The 24,383-nt window shown below is 35.5% G+C and overlaps 1 pseudogene; it reads right to left on the bottom strand.

Annotated features, from left to right (window-relative positions):
- The window catches only part of LOC138715567 (DNA-directed RNA polymerase I subunit RPA1-like), a 149,421-nt pseudogene that overhangs the window by 17,602 nt on the left and 107,436 nt on the right, over positions 1 to 24,383 (bottom strand).

Below are 24,383 nucleotides of genomic sequence, written 5' to 3'. Positions count from 1 at the left end.
AAGCACCAAGTAGGAAGGTAATTTACCACTGGTATCGTAAATTTGAAACCACGGGTTGCTTGTGTCTGCAAAAGAGGAGTGGCTGTCCCAGGGTGAGTGAAGTGAACATTGAGCAAGTCAGAGAAGCATTCGTAAGGAGCCCAAGGAAATCAGTGCATAGAGCGTCCCTTGAGCTTCAACTTCCTTCAATGACTGTGTGGAGGCTGGCTATGAAAGCATACACACTGCAGCTTCTGCATGTGCTAAATGAGGATGACAAACGCAAGTGCTACAAGTTTTCTTGCCAGCTACAACAACAGGCAGCAGACGACGATGACTTATTCAGCCGCTTAATTTTCAGCGACGAAGCAACATTCCATACAAGTGGGAAAATTAACAAGCACAATTGTCGTGTTTGGGGTACACAGAATCATTGAACATGAGCATGATTCACCAAAGGTGAATGTTTTCTGCGCGTTGTCACAATGAAAACTGTAAGGACCTTTTTTCTTCATTGAGGCTACTGTGACTGGACATTCATATCTGGACATGTTGGAGCAATGGTTGGTGCCTCAACTTAGACAAGATCTCGATGACGATTTTATCTTTCAGCAAGATGGGGCTCCGTCACATTTCCACAATGCAGTTCGTGCTTACCTGAATACGGAGATGTCTGATCGTTGGATAGGACGTGCTGGAGTAAGGGACAGATGTTTCATGACATGGCCACCAAAGTCACCCGATATGACTGCATGTGACTTTTTTCTATGGGGGTAACTAAAGGACAGTGCGTTTGTACCGCCTTTGCCACGTGATTTAGAGGAACTAAAAACCAGAATTCGAGAAGCTGCTGCCACAGAGGATATGTTGAAAAGGGCATGGGAAGAGTTTGATTATCGTTTGGACATCTGCCGAGTCACTCGTGGTTCACACATTGAATCTCTGTAAGGTGTAAACAGAACTTTGAGAGTTTGACTTTAAACTGTGTTTGTACCGCCTTTGCCATGTGATTTAGAGGAACTAAAAACCAGAATTCGAGAAGCTGCTGCCACGGTCACAGAGGATATGTTGAAAAGGGTATTGGAAGAGTTTCATTATCGTTTGGACATCTGCCGAGTCACTCGTGGTTCACACATTGAATCTCTGTAAGGTGTAAACAGAACTTTGAGAGTTTGACTTTAAAATTACGTGTGTTTGAAAGTGCTATCATAAGTAGTTTTTGTGTAATAAAATACTGAAAGTGCTACCGGACTTTTGATATGCCCTGTATATTTGAATCATGTAATTTTATTTTATCATTCAGCAACATTCATTTTATGTGTCCATGTTCATATACAATCTAGTTTTAAATATTTTAATATGTAATCAACATGTATAATGTTTCCACACGAAGTATTCATATTCTTGTATTGTTAGGTGTTCTGAAGATGGCAGCTTATGCCGAAAATGTTTATAACTGTAAATGTTGTAATATTTTGCTAATTATAGTATTGTGATTTTGACGGACATACCTGTACAATTATTCTGTACTTCTGCTTGATACAATATTCACACATTTCAAGATTTAATGTAAAATGCTTTGAGATAACATGAAATCTCAATTACCGATATTCTCAGCTACAGAGCAAATTAATTTGAAGTATGTACAACATAAGCACAAAATGAAAATTGCTTCTATATGCAGAAAACTTCAGTTATGGAGCTTGCACTGAGCATAGACATAAATACCCACATATGTATATGGAAATTAATTATACTTACTGCATCGGAGAACAATTCATGATCTTCTTGTTCATTATCACTTCCATGTTCCCATTCATTTGAATATTCTCTCTTTATCTTAATTTCATCTTCATTTTCATCATTTTCAGCCTCTTCATTTTCAACTGTAAAATAGTTGTGGAACTACGTATTATGCATATTATTATGATATGATATAACGTGATATATGATACGATATGGTTTATTCTCACATTAATTTCTCTGGTCCTGCTGGCCCTTTGCATTTCTGTATTTGGGCCAGATCTCCGGTTGGGAGCTGGAAGAAGCCTTAATATATTGCAATGGAATGCGGGTGGCCTAAGTTAGATGAAGAAAACAGAATTGTCGAAAATATTAAATGATGAAAAACTCGACTCTTTTGTATAGTAGAGGCTAATATATTATCAGAAAATAATATAAAACACTATGAGATAAAAGATTACACAATTAATATGCTTCCAAAATCTAGACAAGTGGCCAGTGGGATATTAGTTGAAACACACAAAAAATTACCTCTAAATATTGTAAAGAATATCTAAGAAAAAGATAAAAGTGAAATAGTTAAAATAGATGTTTGGAAACATAACAACCATATAAAGGTGTTCTGTGTATATAACCCCCGCAGAAGAAATTACAGAAAGAATCACTCGATATCCATAACAAGACTGTCTTATTAGGAGACTTTAATACCAATTTTGATACTGTAGAATATAATGACTGGAATGATACTGGTAAAATTATCAAAGATTTGATTAGTTTCAACACTATTGATTTTAATTTATTGTGGTGGCAGGCCGAACATTCTAGTTGTGTCTGGCCGCATCTCGGGAGAAGGAAGGCGTGGGAAAGTGGAACACGCGACACAGAACATTCCAGAAAATCGTGATAAATAAATAAAACCGCAGGTGCCGACGGAAGCCAGTGTGTGTGAATCAGTAGCGAGAGGGGAGTCAGCCTTGGCAGCGAGTGAGGTGGACCTGAGTTCGAGTTAGTCTTCGGAGCAGTTAGTCAGTAGTAGAGAGAGTCAGCCTTGGCCAGCGAGTGAGGTGGACCTGAGTTCGAGTTAGTCTTCGGAGCAGTTAGTCAGTAGTAGAGAGAGAGCCAGCCTTGGGCAGTGAGTGAGGTGGACCTGAGTTCGAGTTAGTCTTCGAGCAGTTAGTCAGTAGTGAGAGAGAGTCAGCCTTGGCCAGCGAGTGAGGTGGACCTGAGTTCGAGTTAGTCTTCGCAGCAGTTAGTCAGTAGTGAGAGAGAGTCAGCCTTGGCCAGTGAGTGAGGTGAACCTGAGTTCGAGTTAGTCTTCGCAGCAGTTAGTCAGTAGTGAGAGAGAGCCAGCCTTGGGCAGCGAGTGAGGTGGACCTGAGTTCGAGTTAGTCTTCGCAGCAGTTAGTCAGTAGTGAGAGAGAGCCAGCCTAGGGCAGCGAGTGAGGTGGACCTGAGTTCGAGTTAGTCTTCAGAGCAGTTAGTCAGTAGTGAGAGAGAGTCACCCTTGGGCAGCGAGTGAGGTGGGGATGTTCACGACCAGTATTGAATACAACTTATAAAACATATATAAAACCACAAATTCTTTATGAACGTGAAAACTAACTTACAGCATCAACAAAAACATTGACAAATTAGAAGTGACATAAGATAATGCTATGATATTAATTACTGGTGCAGTTAAATCTACCTCAGTAACAGCAATGCAAATAATAACAAAGCACTATCCCATAAAAGAGAAGATACATAAAAGATCACTGTTGCAACATGAAAGAATGGTAAGGTTACCACATGACACATACTCGACAAGCTACCAATTCAGGTTCAGAAAATTGAAAACGCGAAATGGGTTTGTAGAGGCAATCCAGAAACTTATACTTATATTTAATTTTAATTTAAAACCAGAAAAGTCCCTATTACATAAATCACCATTACAATGTGACAGTATAAATTATAATACAAATTTATTTAAGGATTTGAAGAAGAAGAAGAATCGTCTACACTTTAATAAATAAAACAAGTTGCTCTTGAAACTATAAATACATTCCAGATGGCTGCAAATATCTAAATGATGAACCAGCCGAGGCTGGGATATATTCCAAATTATTCAATTTTTATTTGTCTACAGGGAGTCCTTCTACTCACTTTGATGAGAAATTGCAGAAATCAACAGGGCATTAACACAACTTATTTATCAAATTAATATGTTCAAAAATGCTGTTATATTTAGCGACTCAATGTCTGCAATCCAAGTCATAGCTTTAATCAATATTCCTATAAATTCCAAAATCGCAGAAATTCAATCATTCATACACATACAGGCAAAACAAAATAAAAACTGTATCTGCAATGGATTCCTGCCCATTGTGGTATTATGGGCAATGAGATTGCAGATTGTTTGGCAAAGAAAGGAACTAAAATATTACAAGTACCCTTGAAAAAGATATCTTATCACTAGAGCTAGGATTCGCATGTAGTAAAGCTAATATAAACATGCAAGCCATGCCCCCCACTCCTCATACTTGCCATTCTCGTCATTCAGTACTTCCATTAGTTAGCGCTAAGGGTCTTTAATCCTCTTTCAAAACAGCTCGGGTTTAAAAGCTGCAATGTCTAGTCCTTGTGACTCTTCTTGCAAATCCAGTTTGTCAACCAGGTTTAAAACCTTCTTAACCGGCATCACATTGACTCAACAATACTCGGCGTCGTTCTTAACTCATATACACTTATCACAGTGTCAAATTCTTCATACACACAATTTCAAAACAAAATTCTAAAGAAATTTCAAGAAAACAGTAATAATAAATCTTGTTCAGTATTGCTTACTGAGAAAGAACATTTATACCTGATTCTCAACATGATGCAGTAGCAAAATTTCGAATGCTAACTGGCCATGACTGTTTAGCAACACATCTGTGCTTAAATGCGACAGGCTCATGTCACTAGATTTAGTGGCATGTAAAAGAACTCCTGTGGGACATTATTCCGGCACACCGGCGATGCTGATATAACCTCGGCAGTTGCGAGCGCCATTAAATAAACCATAATTTTAATTTAACTCATAACGAACAGATTATTTAGTGCAGATAGAACATATTTCTTTGGAGCTATTCTGAAGAACTGTTGAGTCTTTCTTTGTAAGTTAATTAATTTTCTCGTTACTCTGTCTCCTGTAATGTGATGGAATGCATTGCAAATGAATGATCTTTTAAAGGCCCTCTAATTGTTTTATGGCTTTGATGACAAAGAAGCTCCACTGTAGCTATTTGTAAGCAAGTAGAAAAAGTCATTATCAGTAATAATACTTGCTATTTATTTTGAGCAGTTCAACTCATTTAGACTCACTACAGTTTCTCAATAATACAGCAAAATGTCTATATGTTTCGCACTTCTTTTTTCACACTTCTGTTTCCTTCTGAAGTCCTGGCAAAATTCCTATACTTTCTATGTTAATTTAGTTCGGTTATACATTTTTGTTTATGCCTTTTCTTACACGATCATATTTTAAATCTCAAGAGATACGGAACTTGATTTATACATCCTAAATCAATTTTGTTCGAAATTAGATTTGCTGTGAAAATACAGCAACCCACTTTGCAATTCATGAAAACTCGAAGCTGCCCATGCTTGATCTGCTGTTACATTTCGTAATGCACTATGACTAGTCATTTCCCATTGGCTAATCTGTGATGTCGGAGTGCGTTTCCCCTCTTTGAGCAGAGCTGGTAGAGCGCGTGAGGGAGGGTAATGTTGTGTCTCTGCTATTTAAACATTTTCATCCCTTCCACTGCCACTCCCCTTACTTTGCTCTTTTACCTGCGCTTCCCCTTCTAAGACGCTCGAGAGCAGAGACATGTGACGTCACAGAGCTAGCATAGAAATGTATGATGTAAATGAACAAGTTATGGAACAGTTATCACAATTTGAGAGCATGGCTTATTCCCTGTGGGCAAGCAGTCCAAAAATAATTGACTTTTTTATTGGTAAAATAGTCACATGAAAAGAACAGGGTAAATCAATTTCGTAAAATTTTCTGGACTGCAGTTAGAAATGTAAATTATCAGCCAGTTTTGGCTCTAATCAGCTAAGATTTCCTACAAATAACCTTACATTCTTCAAGAACATTGTTATAAATTTGAGTAGCCCTATGATAGACTCAAAGATGGCGTAGCTCTAAAATTATAAATTTGTCTTGTGAAAATTTTGCTAAATTGATTTAACTCGTTTTGCCCATATAGTCTTCAAATACGATTTCAGTTGTTATTAAATATCATTTCATTTATAAGTTTTTCTTACTTATGTGTTTTTTTCCCAAAACATTCCCCCCCTTCCCATAAAAACGTATAAATGAAATCTGTATTAAGTTTTTGAAAACTGAGAAACTAACCTTCTTCTTCTTCTTCTTCTTCTGGTTCTTCATACTCTTGGTTTTCTGTATGTCTCTGTCTAGTGCGAGCCATTGTTGCATCATCATCATCATCACCCTGAAAAAAATTAGAACAAATCCTTATCTTCATCACTCAGCAGGTATGACGTATTCATTCAACTGCTCCATTAAAATTACAGCGCTGTGATTTAGAAATATTAGAAGATGATATTCTTATGGATTCATTTTAGGAAAAGAAAGGTGTTTAAGAACTTGGTGTACCGTAAAATGGGGTGAATAGGATCAGTGGGGGTGAATAGGATCAAAACTTTATTCTTGGTTATAAAGTTTGTTATAAACTGCAATTGAGCGGGAAGACAGTCATTGCTTACTAGAACAATAATAGTAACCAATGACTGTGATCCCGCTCAAGTACAGTTTATAACAAACTTTATAACCAAGAATAAAGTTTTGATCCTATTCACCCCCACTGATCCTATTCACCCCATTTTACGGTACTTAAAGAAATGAAACAGTACTAATTACTCTGGAAGGAATGCTTTGGGCGAATCATTACCTTTCAGGAAATGCTGACTAATGCAAGAAATCAAATGTCACAATATTAGTTATCAAATATTTTAAGTGAGTGATTTACGTGAACTTCTATTTACATCTCGTGCATTAGACATGACTGCATTAGATATGATATGATAACTATAGTCTAAAGATCTATCCAAAAAAATCCAAAACTTTGCAGTGTCTAGCAAGTGGTACATTCTAGCAATAACTTTCATGAGCTGCTATATTATGTACCGTAATTTCCTGCAACTATGGTCCACGATACAGTCATTCAAATTTTGCACTCTAAAACGTAGTACCTCATTTATCCATATTTTTGCTATACTGAATTTGAAGTTAAGTCACTGCAGCTATCTATGACTGGTCTACGATACTTTTACAATGATCTTTGAATGGTTGTAACGTGGACCATAGTTGTGAGAAATTACAGTACATATCTTTCTTTGTTTTTACACCAAGCCATTTTAGTGAGTCCAGATTTAACTTATAGTGACTTTTCTGCTATTTAAAAATGTCTGATGTAGGGTAGTGCATGAATCTGGTTTTTTTTTTTTTTTTTTTTTTGGCAGGTACTTGACTGTTCGTCATTCACCCATATGAAGCCAGTTGTGTAAACCATTTACAGAGAGAATCATTGTCCAGAGTGTCCTACGCTACACCAGTGATGATGGAGACTTGTTAGAATCTGTAAACTGTGTTTCATTCTATATTAAGTCGCCCATATTGTCATATTTTTAGTTTTTAGCTAATTCGTCGAGAAAAAAAGTAATATAAATAAATCTGCCTAGTCAAGTGAATAAGAATTAAAAAAAAAATCCCTCCAAAGTCATTATATTACTCTCTGAGTCTGCTTTAAAAAGAGATGTTGTTGAAAATCCTACCACTAAATGTCTCTGAGCAATGTTCTTCCAAAACTAAGAATTTTATGAAAGTACGATAAATTTGATGCTCTATAAAATGAAAAGTGATACTAGTTGGGGATATTTTAACCCACCATTAAGTTGTCCAGTGAAGGCCTTTCAATGACAGAAGCACCTTACTTTTCTTTAAATGTGAGGTCAAATTTTCTGAAATTTTCTCCCATTTCATATGGAACAGCCCATAGTATCTCGTTTATCCACATTTTTGCTATACTGAAGTTTGAAGTAAAGTCACTGCAGCTATCTATGAATGGTCTACAATGATCTTTGAATGGCTGTATCGTGGACTACAGTTGTGAGAAATTACAGTACATATCTTTTTTTGTTTTTACACCAAGCCATTGTAGTGGGTGCAGATTTAACTTATAGTGACTTTTCTGCTATTTAAAAATGTCTGATGTAGGGTAGTGCGTGAATGCGATTTTTTTTTTTTTGGCAGGTACTTGACTGTTCGTCATTCACCCATATGAAGCCAGTTGTGTAAACCATTTACAGAGGGAATCATTGTCCAGAGTGTCCTACGCTACACCAGTGATGATGGAGACTTGTTGGCATGCACAAGAGGAACTGGAGCTCCCAGAGAAATCTTCTCCATCACCTCAAACACGGGTTTGACCAACACAAGTTATAAATCAGTGCGTACACTGGGGATCGAACCCAGGTCCAGCACTCTAGCCACTAGATCACCATGGTGGTGACTAAGTGTTTAGTGCTGCATCAGATGTATCAGTCTACAAATGTGGATAGAAGACAACCCATGGTTAGGACGACCTTCCTTGTTAAATAGCTGACGAGATCTCAATTCAAATTAGAGAGACTAACAAAGCAATTATTTAGTCACAGCAGGACACTCTCTCAGGCCGGCATCTCAAAAATGTTTTTTCTGCGATTTTAACAAAAAATTTGGAAATGTATTATGTTGCAACAAAATATGAGTCATATATTTTGAATAATAACAGTAGCAGAACTGTGCTATGCTGACGTCAGTCAACAATTTCTTATTGAAGGGGTTGTTTACAAGGACAAGTTCAATGACATCCTAAGAAACATACTTCATGTTTGTTCTGTTTTTCCAATTAACTCTTTACATGAATCACGATTTTCTTCAAATTTAAACTACGAAATCTCATGATAGCATTAATAAGTTTATTCGAAACTATTAATAACTGTGGCCGCCATTTTGTTACTGATATAGTACATTAAGAAGTCTCAAACGTCTGGTCAGTAGCTAAGTAAGGGGGTAGATAGATATTTATTTTTTTATTTAACCGATATTAATCATATTATTATGTATGGAATTTTTGTTTTCAACGCATACAGATCTGTGTTACATATTATATTAATGGCTCCTGCTTCATGAAAGATTCCACCAAAGCCAGTAAATCAAGAGTAGCCAAGTAGTTCCCTTTATTACATGAACATTGACTTTTCTGATGACCTCTGAACAGCAATTCCTGAATACTTCAATGACAAGCAACGTCTAGTAATCTGCTGACAATTTTCCTATTTTTTTTAAACCATTTCATTGTGTTTAATGGCCTCTGAAGTGGCATGGTTGATACGGCACCACCCTAACATATGAAATTTCTCGGCGCACTTTATATGATTCCCAGATGCTGCGTGTTCTTTAGCTTTTTTTTTTTTCGAAATTGTTTATTGTTTTTCTGCGCCAAGAATCTTACCCGTCAATGCCAAATATCAAACAATAAAAACACATTAGCTTTTGTTCATGACCTTTACCAGTTCCACACAACCACTGATATTTATTATACCAGCTTTTCTGAAATTTTCGAACAAATTTTCCGTCCTCTTGCGATAACGTTAGGTCTGCCGTTTCTCTAACGTTTTTCTCGTTACCTTTTGTTCTAACAACAAGGAGGAAATATCATTGTTAAGTAAATACACAACTGAATCGAAGTCAGGACTGTTAAATTCAGAAGTCATTAGCCTATATCCTGAATAAACACACAGATTGCCACACGAGAAAACAAGAATTACACTTTATATTTTATCAGTAATTATTCACTATGCCTATATAAAGCAAAATTATCACTTAGGGCTATCACTTTATTATAACACATTAGCATACCCTATTAGCCACCTTGCTCTCATGTCTCACACTGTACTCGTACTTTGAAACTTTCTAAATAAGAAACTGTTTGTTTCCGTTATAATACTGTAACTAATATTGGCGGGCAAGAAAAGGCATGTACAGTACCTGAGGGGTCTGATGCTATCATTTCAGACCTTCTGGTGAGTAATAATTATATTTTTCCCGGCCAAAGATCAAAAATACTTTTGGAATAGATCTTGTATATCAGAATATTGCAAGAATTTCACATACAAATTTGGGCTCTATCATTAACGTATAATCTTTCAAGCACATGAAAAATGTTAGTAGCTACAACCCACATCATCAGTGAAGAACTTCCTGGATCCTATTTCCACAGCAGTATAAAAATAAATTTCTGAGGTGTGCATCTATACACTAAAATTCATTATCCCTAATAACTTGTGAAGAACATGTGGAAATAATTTGTATGAAGCCGTTTGATTCAGAGACAGGGTCCTAAACATATGACAAAGGATTCCAATTTAGTTTTCTTCTGAAGCCATTTAAAGGATTTTATCATCATCTTTAAAATGAAATGCTCTGGACTGAGATTGAACACACAGGACTCAGATTCAATGGCAAGCACGGTGGCCATTCAGTGACCACAGCTGATAAAGAAGTGAAATGTGAGAGATTACATAATTAAATATTACCGGTACTCATTGCCCCTAATTTAGACAACTGTGAAGTTTATCAGTGTGATAATATGTAATGTCAACATTTGCAACTCTCAATGAAATTAATTTATACTGTACTTTTTCCATGTACAAAACTGTTTGTATCTTACCCCTTCATCTTCGTCAGAACTTTCATGCTCTTCTCCTATTCCAGCATTCTTAATTTTCCTAGTAAAGTCAGGGTCCACTTCATCTTCCAATTTTATTTCAGTTTCGTCATCTTCATTCTTAAAGGACTTTTCTGCTGTTTCAGCTGCACTTTCAATTCTAAAATAATAATAATAATAATAATAATAATAATAATAATAATAATAATAATAATAATAATAATAATAAATTTATTTCATTATTTATTTATTCATTATTAATATTAATTTGTTAGTCATCAGTGGTTGGCCAATGATAATCTATCACAACTGAGACGATAATAATGCAATAATACAGAATAAATTGAAAACAATATTTACATTGATGACAATAATAAAAAATTTTATACACTGGATTAATATTATATTGTTAATTAATAGATACAAGTAAAACAATGGCAAATAAAAAAATGAGTCGCTAATGAATGATATGTTGTAGCATGAAAATACCATAAAAATTACAATAAAAAATTGAAGACAATTGTTTACGAGAATAAATAAAAGATTATGTAATTGTCAGGAACAAACTAAGTCCATACAGTGAAAGGATCGAATTCGCAGCCATGCATGTTGGTATTTTTAATGCATCTGGAGACTGGTGAAAGAAATTTTGAATTTCTATTATACAGTAGAAAAGTTTGTGAGCTCTCATATCTTTTGCGGAATACGTAAGATAACGTTTCTTAAGGAGTTACAGGATATATCACCTTTGAGGACCTTGCAGAATAGATAATCGAGCTCATGGCATCTAGTGTATAGGCTTCGACAATTAAGGTAAACGCATATTATCTCGTAGCTATATCCAGAGTTAATGGGCAGAAATCTGAATCAACATAAGGATATGAATTTCCTTTGGATGAATAATAATAATAATAATAATAATAATAATAATAATAATAATAATAATAATAATAATAATAATAATAATAACAACAACAACAACAACAAGTGTACATATAATACTTATGGTTGGGTGCATCAACATCAGTTAAGAATTAAAAGTCCTTAATTTGTGACTCAATGCTCGTTAGGTCGCATATACATGGGCGCGCAACAGCAGTAAAAGTGGCACTGCATGTAATGCATGGAGTAAATTGTGCACATGATACGAACCATCTGAGTAGGACGCACAAGCCTCGAACACATTTCTAGTTTCATTCTACTCGCATGATGGACGACCATGGAAAACGAGAAAGCTTTGCTAACTGCTATTTGCACTTTGGTAACATAGCATACATTTTCCCGGCCACTTGGTCACTCGTAATGAGTACACCTCTGTACATAGTGCGTTGGACATTGTGCCACTGTCACATATTCCGTGACACAGTACATGAGGGCAGGCCACCAAAGGGAAAACTGGGAGGAAGAACTTAAATTGAGGGGATTCGATCTGACACCGGAACTGGAATCCGGTGTGGCTTAGTGGTTAAAGCGTCAGCACGTAGAGCTGAAAACTCGAGTTCAAGTCCTGATGCCAGAGAGAATTCTTCTCTGTTCCACCCAGCCTTCATCATGTGGTAACGCAGAATTACTGCACGGAAATATCACATGTATTTCGGTACATCATCATAATATTTATTTTATAAGATTAAGAGCTGACATGACATCTCTAATTTACTTCTCAAATATTGCATACTTCAATCCATCATCAGAAATGACGATACAGTGAACATTCACCAGTCCACTAGTAAGTAGTGACTCATGCCAAATGCACAAAAGTCTGAAGCAGGAAATAAAAGATCTAAGTGAACGAGTATAAAAATAAATTAAATTAGTGCTTACAATGTAGCTTTTATTTTCAATATTTTCTTCATGGCATAGAAGATCTCCTTCAGAAACTTTTTCTCGACATGCTTCAGAATTTCTGATGGTTTCACAGAAAATTTGGACTTGTATACTTCACGTGGAAGAAACTGCATATGTATCATATATACTTGGTTCCTGAAATAAGAAAATGAACAAATTACAATACTTTTTTCATTCTCTTGACACTTCAGTTTCAGAAATTTAGTCACATTAATTTACCAGTAGCAGGTGTAAGAACTGGGGTTTTCATGCATGGTGGGCACTGCCTCATTTTATTTTCTTTTGCTGCTGTAACGATTCTAGGTCAATGATTGTCTAAGAAATGAAAACATCATGGGGACCAACATTCTGGTCTATTCCTCCTTACCTCAAACCATTGAATTTTTATTTAAGAGTCATTCCACATCAAATCGCAAACTGACAAAGTATAATCTTTTCATAAATGGGCGAATTTTTTTTATGAATTCCAGGCATCAAATAAAGAGATCCATATTGTTTATTTCCACAGTTATTTATTATTTGTGTAGTTATGACTATCTGAAACTATGCGAAGTATGTGTGCACTGTAATAAGATCGCTTAGTACTCTTGAGTCTATATATAGTTGAGATTTTGGGTTCAGTGCATTTGAAATATTAAATGCAATACTTTTTACTACTTTACACAATTTGGCCTAATTTTTAAATTATTTTTTCTTTCAAATTAAAATGATTACATTAAATAGCATAGTTAAAAAAAATACAAACCTATTCCCTGATGTATTATCTGTAACTAGAGCATCAAAAGTGTGGGATATGCATACATAGATTTGCAACAATTTATTTTCTGGATGCAGCACGCGCTCGCAATACACCACTATGGAATTATTTTCATACATGTGTATGCAAAAAGACTGGCCACAGAAAATTTTACGAAATTAAGTTGCATATAATAACTGTCTGCACCTCTACAAAGTAGATCATTGCTTCTTAGCTTGGAAAACACTCACCTCATTGATGGCTGCCATGAAAGCCTACATTCGAAGACAAATGATTAATACCTTAAGAAACAGTAAACATCCTATCTGAAGTTATTTTATTATTGCCAACTCAGCTAGAGGGGAGCCTGCTTTTTAATATATTGTATAAATTATAATTATATCCACTGGAAGGCTTTCTATCTTAATGTTAATTTAATACCATGTACGCCATTTAACCACTTTAAGAAAAAGTATCATGGTTAGACTATTTATTAGTGTTTTACAGATGTGTTTAAATAATATTTTTCACCATGTTCAAATGTTTGTTTGTTAGTAAACTATCACCTGAAGATGACTTGAAAGTAAGTCGAAAATATTCGTGACTTATATTAATATTGTATCCTGATGTAACAGAATTCATTTCTGCCATCTTAACATGATAAGTGATTGAGTGAAAATAAAAACTGATTTATATATTATTCATTATGCTGCCGAAACTCAGGTTAGATAAACGGATCAAACAATTCTCCCAAGATGGAATGAACAAGTTTGGAGATAATATAATGCTGTGCAGTTTCTGCAATAAGCAAGTTGTGCGCGAAGCTACTATTTCTATTTTCCCTCGCATACTAATAAAACTGTAAACAGTACCTGGTGCCATATTGAGCTGTTTATTCAAGTATAGATGATCACAGAACTCAAGAATTTTCCTTTTTCACCCAAGAATTTAATTATTTTACTCAAGAATTTTTACCTTTGTCACTCAAGAAATTTAAGGGATTTTATTCAAGAAATTTGAGGTCCATAGTTATGATTAAGAATGTGACATCACATCATAGTCTGTCTTTCTTGTTAGTCACAACTGCAACCGTGGTTTGCGTTGTACAAGTTCACAGCTGCGTAACGCTTTGTTATGGAAAGAAGAACGGTATTGGACATGAATTATAGTGAATGTAATGTAACTAAAGCAACGATGGACTTGCATAGCAGTATGATGTCACACGCATTGCCAATGTCCACGTTCAGAAGTATGTTGCTTGGAAACCATTAATCGTAGAAAGGTCTAGTTTGCTTCATTGCATGTTGTTTAGAATATATCATCCCTGAATGTGTTTTTGAGTTCAGTACCCCTTTAAGACTTTTCTCTCAATGACAAAATCCTATTTTTGAAAAAAAAAACATCATATTAAAACTCCTAAGAAAATCCCAAACACTTATATTTACATAGTCCATGTAAAATTCAAACATCTGGAGCAAGAATAAAAATGGGACACACAGAAATAGAATTATCCCGTTTAAAATGCCTTCACATTACAGATGCTCAAAGAAATGCAACATCAGCATTTATGAAACACAGTTCAACCAAATCTTAATCATCTGAAAGCTCTGAATACACAGAAGCATGGAAATAAAGCCAAGTAGTAATTTAATAAGAACCAGTGCCAGATTTCTAACGGAAAACAGTAAGTTTCGAACCTGTATTTATAGACTTGATAGAGAGAGGTTATAACACAAGTAAACGCAAAGTTTTATCAGATGATTACTGAGAGTCTATCTGATACCTTGAGAATAAGTATAATCATAAATTGGTGAAGAAGTTTACAACGATTACAGACTAACGAGAATACCAAAATAAAGTATTAATCAACGTTTCTAACGTATTTGCTGATATCTCTAAAAACGTGGTCATACATTTGTACGTAGTATTTTATAAACATTGCGTACTTGGTGAAAGAAAGTACTATGCAAAAAAATTGAAAACAGCTTTAATTTTCACATACAGTAATTTGTTCAGCATAAATGTTATATACATTTTCACTTCTTACCTTTCAGGAAAAAGTTCAATTTTGTCCTTTACATCAATGTACTGCAATACGTCAGACATTGTAACTCTACACAATTTCAATTTCAAATTATTTGCTTTTTTCTCTAGTTTACGTATGTCAGGAAGGAATGGTATGTCCATATTTGGAGTCTTCATATTATGTGATGCTGTCTCGCAATCGAGGTATACCCAATGTCACATTCATCTCACCACGACCAGCAAAGTGAAATGTGTTCAGAGTCATTTGAGTGGATGGCTCTCCGATGGGCTGAAATAGAAAAACCATGTGTATTTGTAGACTCCTTATGCAGAAAGATTGTATATTTAAAATAACTTACTTACAAATGGCTTTTAGAGAACACAGAGGTTCATTGCCGCCCTCACATAAGACCGCCATTGGTCCCTATCTTGAGCAAGATTAATCCGATCTTTACCATCATATCTCACCTCCTCAAATCCATTTTAATATTATCCTTCCATCTACGGCTTGGCCTCCCCAAAGGTCTTTTTCCCTCAGGTCTTTCAACTAACACTCTATATGAATTTCTGGATTCACCCATACGTGCTACATGTCCTGTCCATCTCAAATGTCTGGATTTAATGTTCCTAATTATGTTAGGTGAAGAAGACAATGAGTACAGTTCTGTGTTATGTAATTTTCTCCATTCTCCTGTAACTTCATTCCGCTTAGCCCCAAATATTTTCCTAAGCACCTTATTCTCAAACACCCTTAACCTATGTTCCTCTCTCAGAGTGAGAGTCCAAGTTTCACAACCATACAGAAGAACCGGTAATATAACTGTTTTATAAATTCTAACTTTCAATATTTTTTAAAGTAGGCTGGACGACAAAATCTTCTCAACAGAATAATAGCATGCATTTCCCATATTTATTCTGCGTTTAACTTCCTCACAAGTGTAATTTATAAATAATAATAATAATAATAATAATAATAATAATAATAATAATAATAATAATAATTTATTTACTAATATTTATTGTGCTGTACAACAGCCTAGAGCCAACAACAGTTTAGCACAAGATAAAAGTTAGCACAAGATTTACAATGCACAAGGAATTACATAAACAGTGCATAAAAATAATTATTAAAATTAGAGACAAATAAAATAACCAATAATGACAAAATTAATAGATAACTGCAAAATACATGATACAGAATAGCTAAAAAACAACACAAACGAATGAAACTGAAATGAGTGTGATTTTGATGTGTATACTCAATATAAAAATAACCAAACAGCAAGCTACACATTAAACGGATCCGAATTAATGCAATATAAATCGGCAGCTTTCATACATCTGACAACTGGAGAGATTTCGGCTTATAGGTAAAAACAATTTTTTGAAATCTTAAACCATTCGAAGGGGCCCGAAGGTAGATATTGCTTATGAAGGATTCACAATCAATATCACCCTTTACAGCCTCAGAAAAGAATAAATAGTCAAATTCAAGATGTCTAACATAAAGGCTAGAAAACTTAAAATATTTACAAGTACGCTCATAATTGAAAATAGATGAATTTGATAAAAACTTGAAAGCAAGTAGGGACATAAAAAATTCTTTGAATGATTTCCAGTTTAACCAAATCAGTAGAAGTAATAGAATTTCAGACAACAGATGCATATTCGAGTTTCGATCTGATTAATGCATAGTATAAAATTACAAGAGTAGCTGGAGTAGAAAAAGACCTTATAAGTCCGAGCATTCTAATGGAATGATTATAAATATATTGGACATGATTATGAAAATGTAATTTGGTATCGAGTATAACTCCCAGGTCTCTAATACCGTCTTTCCTTATTATGTTGATATTATTAAGAGTATAATTGAGGACCGTTTTTGCAGAACTTGCTAACTGCAAAATTTGCAAAATTGAGATTTTGATGGATTCATTAACATAAGGCAGGCCTCTACATGATGTTCAAAGCGTCTTAGTAAAATTGGGTTATTTCTCTTCATTGTAGTGTGTCAAAATGTGGTCGTTTTTTCCAAACTTGCTTTCTGCTATAAGTGAGACATACAGCAAAACTTGCTTACTATAATGTTTTGTCTCTCCTGTAAAATTCAGTTTTTTTCAGTTAGCAAGTTTTGTAAAAACGGTCCTCAATTATTAAATTTGAGAGAAGTGGTTTTTCTAGAGAAGGAAATGACTAAAATTTTCGATTCATTAATTTTCATTCCATTACCAGCAGGCCATAGCTCAACAGCGTTTATATCATTCTGCAAAGTTACGCAGTCTGCCAGACTATTAATTTTGTGAAATATTTTCAGGTCATCGGCAAATAAAAGGCAGTTAGAACTTAGTCTAGCACTGATATCATCTATAAATAATAAAACTAATAGAGACCTCAAAGTGGAACTCTAGGGAACTCCGCATAAACTAATATATGGATCAGAGTAAGAATTTCGAAGTCTAACACAGGATTGTCTATCTTTTAAAAAATTTTCAAACCAGTTCAGGTAGTTAGTGGTAAGATCAAAAGAGTTTAATTTACTCAGTAACATATTACGGGAAACAACACCAAATGCTTTGCTAAAGTCAAAATATATGGAATCAATTTGACTCTGAGTTTCAAATATAGGCATAGCAAAATTGAGATATGATACTAAATTAGTAGTCGTAGATTTCCCGTTTCTAAAACCATGTTGGGCCGAATTCATTTTGTTTTTCACGTAAAAAGAAATATGTCTTTTAATTTTTTTTTTTTTTTAATTTTGAGAAGTTATCAAGAATGGAAATAGGTCTATAATTACTTACAATAGTTTTATTACCATTCTCAAATATGGAAATAATAGAGGCTTTCTTCCAAAGAGAAGGATATTTCCCTGTTTTCAAACTCAAATTGAAAATGTAGGTTAAAACAGGTAAGCCTATAAGAATTTCAGAGCATCCTTTAATAATAAAATTAGGGATGCCATCCGACCCATAGATTCATTCGGCTTGACATTTTTTATGGCCTTCCTGACATTCTCACTAGAGATTACAGATAGGGGTAAAAAGTCATTAATGTTAGAATAACAACTGAGAAAATTGGAGTTATGACTGATCTGAAATGATTTAAATTGACTAGCAAATGCATTTGCAATGACTCTTTGATCAGCGATGTGAACCCCATTAATAATAAATTCATTAGGAATGTTTCTCGATTTCTGAAAAGATTCTACATATTTCCAAAATTTATTAGGCTCTTTTTTAAACTGTCATCAATGGATTGTAACCAATTACGTTTATCAGAATTAATCAAACCCTTGACTTGTTTTCTACAGTAAGAGAAAATTTGATAGTGTTGATCAGATTTATATTTTTTAAAATTTCTATGTGCTTTGTTCTTTTTCTTAATGAGTTGATGTAGACTGTTTGAAAACCATTTAGGATAGTGCGACATTTTCACAAAGGTAACAGGGACAGCTTTAGATATAGCATCATTTACAATTTTAGTCAGAGAATTAGTAGCAACATTGACATCGGTAGTAAGATATACCGTATACAATCCCAAACAAAATTGTGGAGAGTGGATAAATACAGTGATAATCACCTTGAGAATAGTTTAATGGGTGATGAACATCTTCCAAAACTAGTGAATGATTAGCAAGATTAACTGAACAGTTACAGACATTTGTAAAAACAAGATCAAGAAGAGTTTTACTATTTCTCATAAGATTAATTGGTTTAGTCCAAGAAGACAAGAAAAGGAATGCCGGTATAAATCCTGAAACTTAATTTTAGCATAATAATGAATACCATTAAGAATGCAACCATGCCAGGAGCATTGAAATCCCCGAGGATAACAATTCTAAAGTTGTGGGTATCAAGATTGTTTTCTATAAAATTTAGATAAGACTTTACATGTTTATGATCTGTATCGGGTGGGAAATAATGATTTCCAATTAGCATTTTAATTTCAATCCAAACGCATTCATTAACGAATTCTAAATCATATCTCCGACGTATAAAAGGTATCCATTAAGACACCCCCACCTTTTACTTTGTTGGTAACTTCAAATAATCTATCAGCACGAAACACAGTATAATTGTTAGGAAACAAATTTGTATTAACAACAGATTCAGATAACCATGTTTCAGTGAGACAGATTGTGATATCATTATTAATCACTATATTTTGGAAAATTTAATCACTTTTCATATTAAGTCCACAAACATTTTGATAAAAAAAATCTCAAGATGACTATAATATATATATATAATGATATACTAATATGATATGCATAAGTAATCACTTTGTGATTCAAGATGATGCTCATCCTGTCGGATTCCAGCCACTTAGTCACTCATAATGAGTGCGCCTCTGTACATAGTGCATTGGACATCTTGCCACTGTCACATTTTCTGTCATACAGTACATGAGGGTACGCCACCAAAAGGAAAACTGAGAGGTAGAACTTAAACTGAGGGGATTCGATCCGGCACTGAAACTGGAATCTGGTGTGGCTTAGTGGATAAAGCATCAGCACATAGGGCTGAAAACCCGGGATTAAAATTGTATAAATCACTAGCCTCTCTGACTATCCTATATGGAAGTGAAACTTGGGTTTTGAAGAAGAAAGACATCAGTAGATCAAGAGCTGCAGAAATGGGATATACAGTATGCACCGAACAGCTGGATATACTCTACATGCAGCCATTAGAAGAAAAACTTTCAATTACAGGAAAAGATGGCTCCAACATGTGTCACCAACTAGGATACCTATTACACTACCATTAACCCTTTCTGGTCGGATTTAAATGTCTTGGCCACTGTGCGCCTGGTCCATTTAAATGACGCTCACCAGTGCAAATTGAACTACTATTTTACACTGCTTGATTTTCTTTTGTAACTTTCGTAAAAGTGAAGAATCTTTGATATATGGGGTTAAAATATTATATGAAAGGCTCACGCATTCGTCTCACTGAATATTAACTGTCTACTATAATTCGTTTTCGACTGTACGGGCTTGCCTTTATGAATGTGAAGCCATGTGCTTGCTCGCGTTCGTCAGATAATAAACTCAAGGCTAATGAAAGTAATATGAACTTAGAGATGTGAAGAGCCTTTTAGGTCGAGATATGCGACATGTAAACACCCAAAGTCGTAATCTTTGGTTTATATTTCGCCGTCATTATAAGACAACACTTCCTTCTGAGCTGGCAGTGGTCAGGTTCGAAGATCTATATTTAGCACTGTAATAGTAAGATAACTGTGAAAGATAAACACATGAGATCTGTAGCCATAGAGAAGACGTGGTAAGAGAATGAATATATACGAATGTCAGTGGCGGATTGTTAGAAGAACATAATTCATAAAATGTAATACATTATTGGAACTTTCGTGCCAATATATATTGGCGTATTTTTTCTAAACGTATCTTTGCTAGATATTCTACATGCACATTTCAAATAAATATAAGAACTAATACATACCTATCGATACTTCTTCTCTGTATGGTAAAGGGCGAAACACTTGTTGGAGTGAAGTCCTGGCTTCCTCTCACATGTATCACAATAAAACGACGTTTCTTTCCTGCCACCTTTTACTTTTCTGTTCGAACAAACTGCACAGTCCTTCGTAACTTTCCTTTCGTGTGCCCGGATAAAGTGTAATTTTCCATTGAGACGATCTTCTGTATCTCCGGTACTTGGTCTCCCACGTTTTCGAGACATTTTGTTTCTCACATTCCCTACCAATCCTTCGATGATCTTCTTACGAAACTCCAGGTGAGACAAAGCAGGAAGATTTTTTGAGTTTTGATTCAAATTGTATAGGTGGAAACTGTTTACAAGGGAAATCTCCAGAATCCAGAAGTATAATTTTCGCCACCATTTCAAACTTTTCTTCAGGAAACCGTAGCTTGAACAGTAGTGGTCTGCTCTATCGACTCCTCCCATTTTTGAAGTGTAGTCTATAACAGCAACAGGTTTCTGAAAAACCTCTACTTCCTTCGCAGTTTTTCTCGAGACTTCTCTTGTGTCTGGATTATGCCATGTACTTAGAATGGTAACAACTCGCTTGTCTTTCCACGATAATGTCAAATATTTGTCTTCCTTCCTGTAGGCTACTACTTCATGTTTATTTATTTTCAGTGCTTTCTTCTTCATTTGTTTCGGCAAGCCTTTCCTATTCTGCATTATTGTACCAGTCAAATGAACGTTTGCTTGTAACAGTTCCCGAGCAAGATCCAAGTTTGTGTAAAACCTGTCTGTGTATAGATGGTATCCTTTCTCATTCGTTACACTCTGTACTTTGTTTATAAGTTGAAGAACTATTCTGCTGGTGAATGTCAGTTCTGGATGAATCAAACTTTTTGTAGTTACTGATCCATAATAAGGAATCAAACCACAAACATAACCATTTGTCGAATCAGCAATTACATAAATTCGAAGACCCCATTTTGTTGGTTTCTGTGGGTTGTACATCTTGAATACTACACGTCCTTTGAAATTTACAGTAGACTCATCCACACATACATATTGCGATGGACTGTAAAATTCCAAAAATTTTGATTCAACGTAATCTACAACGTTCTTTACTTTACTTGCTCGGGACTGCATTTGTCTGTCTCGAGTTCCATCTCGAGGAGGGGGAGAGACATGAAGACCCCAATATATTTGCAGAAATCGCTTTCTTGAAAATATGTCTTTGTAGAACCGCGAACTGTCTAACCATTGTTCCGAGAAAAAGTCTTTGATAGTACTCTTCATACGTCTTCCCATATTCAGTATTACTCCATGAAAAGCCATTAGCTCTTCAGCAGTGACATCTTCCCAACCGTTCCAAATTGAATGTTTTCGCAAAGGTGTGACTTTTTGTATTTTTTGTCTAACGTACCTGTTGGTTTCGGTAGCTATTTCTTGAAACAGTGTCTGGCTAAAAAATAGCAAAAAAAATAAAAATGGTGAATCAGGCTTTCGTCCAGTCTGGGGAGGTTTATAAGCTGCTGTTCCACGAAACGGTATATGATGAAAGTCATTGTCATTAGCACCCCAGTGATCCCAACCATCATTGTCAACACTGTCTATTTTATCATCACCATCATCTTCAACATCACTTGAACTGGACTGATTGTCATCAGAATCGTCACTGTCACTTGAAATGGCTTCACTTACTTGAGAATCAGAGTCATTGTCTTCAATTAGTTCAATGTCTGAATCATCACTAAAAGTTTCCCAATCCCCATGCAAGTCTTCATGTATCTCATCGTCGCCCAAAGCCTTCCGTTTTTTTTTCACTATGTGTTTAGTTTTTTTGACAACATTTCTGCTCGTAGACGCCATTGTGATAACAAGAACGATAAAATATTCGCAGCCACTTCTAAAATGTATTTTAGAGCACAGGAAACAATTCTAATTCACACGGAAATAACACCACCGCACAGATCGTAATCTCAATAACATACTGACGCAACATGCATTCCTTGCTCCGAGTTCGGAGTGTTTATAAACATTGTAGGAAACGTGGCGGACTCAGTCCGGCGCAGGACTGCAGCTGACATATTTTAGTGGCGGACTGACTCCGACATAGGAGCGGTAATGGTTAATGAAGAAGACGTCGAATTGGCCATCCACGAAAACAACTCTTACAGTCTATACAGATAGTTCAGTGGCTTCTAAGTGTCACCATGGCAACCGCCCCAAACTAGCCAATCAGAGACCATGACAACAGGCCAACGTTGCCAACTGTTTCGCAGCGAGTACGTGTTTTGTTTGGAAGTGATGAAACTTCGTTACTGTGTTACAGCAAGTATTAGTGTTCTGTCGTGGCTATTGTTTTCGTAGATATTTTGTTGCTGATGAAGGTACAGTTAGTTTGAATTTAGTTTTAAATTTAATTTAGCTGTGAGTGTATTTGTAATATGACTTATAGTGTCAGTGTGTTTCACTTATACAATACTGCAAGACATCACTCCTGCAGTTAGCGGCACAAAACAAACCACGGGCTCAGAGGGAGAAAGGAGTGCTACAAGGTACAGCAAGTGGTCTAGAAATAACGGAAAAAGTGCTCCTCTTACAAGTCAGGTGAGAGAAATGGTTTGTAATGTGCAAGATTATTTCGAGAAAGAAGAGACAATGGCGGGCCTCTTATCCTGTACAACAGGTGGTAAATAGTACTGCAGAGGCTCTCAAAATAGGAAAGAACATCATCGTTACAATAGGAAAGGAAAGATTAAATTGAATGAGCAAGAGGATGGACCTTCCCGACTTGAAACTCTGGGAAAGAAAATGAAAGTGGAAAAGCGGATAACAAATTAAAGGTACGGTCACACATTGCTACTTTTGCAGCGCAACTTTTTTACTGCAGCTGCAATAGTTGTGTGTCATGTTCACACATAAGCCAAAAGTAGCACGCTGCACGCTACTTTTCGTGCTGCACAACCCGAGTGCTGCAAAAGTTGCAACTGGAGGTTGCGAGTCTGTTCACACACAAGGCGCTACTTTTGCAGCCGCAGTCATGCTGCAGGTTTCCATCTCCGTGTTGACTTCTCAATATACATTTTGTGGTTATGTTCGCATTATTAAGAAACTCATGCGAAAGCTTCCTTATCTATTATTTGCTTTTCTGTCCTAACTAATATTCAGAAATTGGCATTATTTTTACTATAAATCTTTTAAAAACGCCTATATACTTAAATGATAACCAACAGCATATTCACGTAATCAATGTTGGCAACCCTCCTGTTTGAAACTCACTACAGAAAATTAAAAAAGTGAATTATATCGTCAGCAAATATCCTCAGACTGTGTTGTGTATTTAATAATTGTTACAAATAATTTATTTTCACTACATCTAACATTAAAATACATCCAAACAATAAAAGTATCATTGGCACATTTGGGTGGTAACACTGGTTGCAACCGCAGCAAAAGTTTCAACAAAACCGATATCAAAAATGCTGCGGCTGCAACCCTGAGAACCCTGTTCACACGTCGCTACTTTTAAGCTGCATGCAGCATGGAAAATTAGCGGGCAGCAGGTTCGGCAGCCGCTACTTTTCAGGTTGCACCATTGTTCACACGTCACAGTACAAGAGTTGCGCAGTTTTTTGTACTGCATCGCTGCAAACGTAGCGACGTGTGACCATACCTTTAGATGTCTTTCAGGAGAATGCAATCTGGTGGCATGTATATTTATATTACCGACGGGAGGGGCAACCTAAATTACAAAAGCTGCAAATTTTGCTTCGAGATGCGGATGTTTTTCATGGCAGTGTTTCTTCCCTGCACACTGTCTTAAAGAATTTAGGTTTCAAGTATAAAAAA

The sequence above is a fragment of the Periplaneta americana genome, chromosome 15 (genome assembly GCF_040183065.1).
Source record: "Periplaneta americana isolate PAMFEO1 chromosome 15, P.americana_PAMFEO1_priV1, whole genome shotgun sequence".
NCBI lineage: Eukaryota > Metazoa > Arthropoda > Insecta > Blattodea > Blattidae > Periplaneta > Periplaneta americana.
This window is presented reverse-complemented; position numbering and strand designations above follow the sequence as displayed.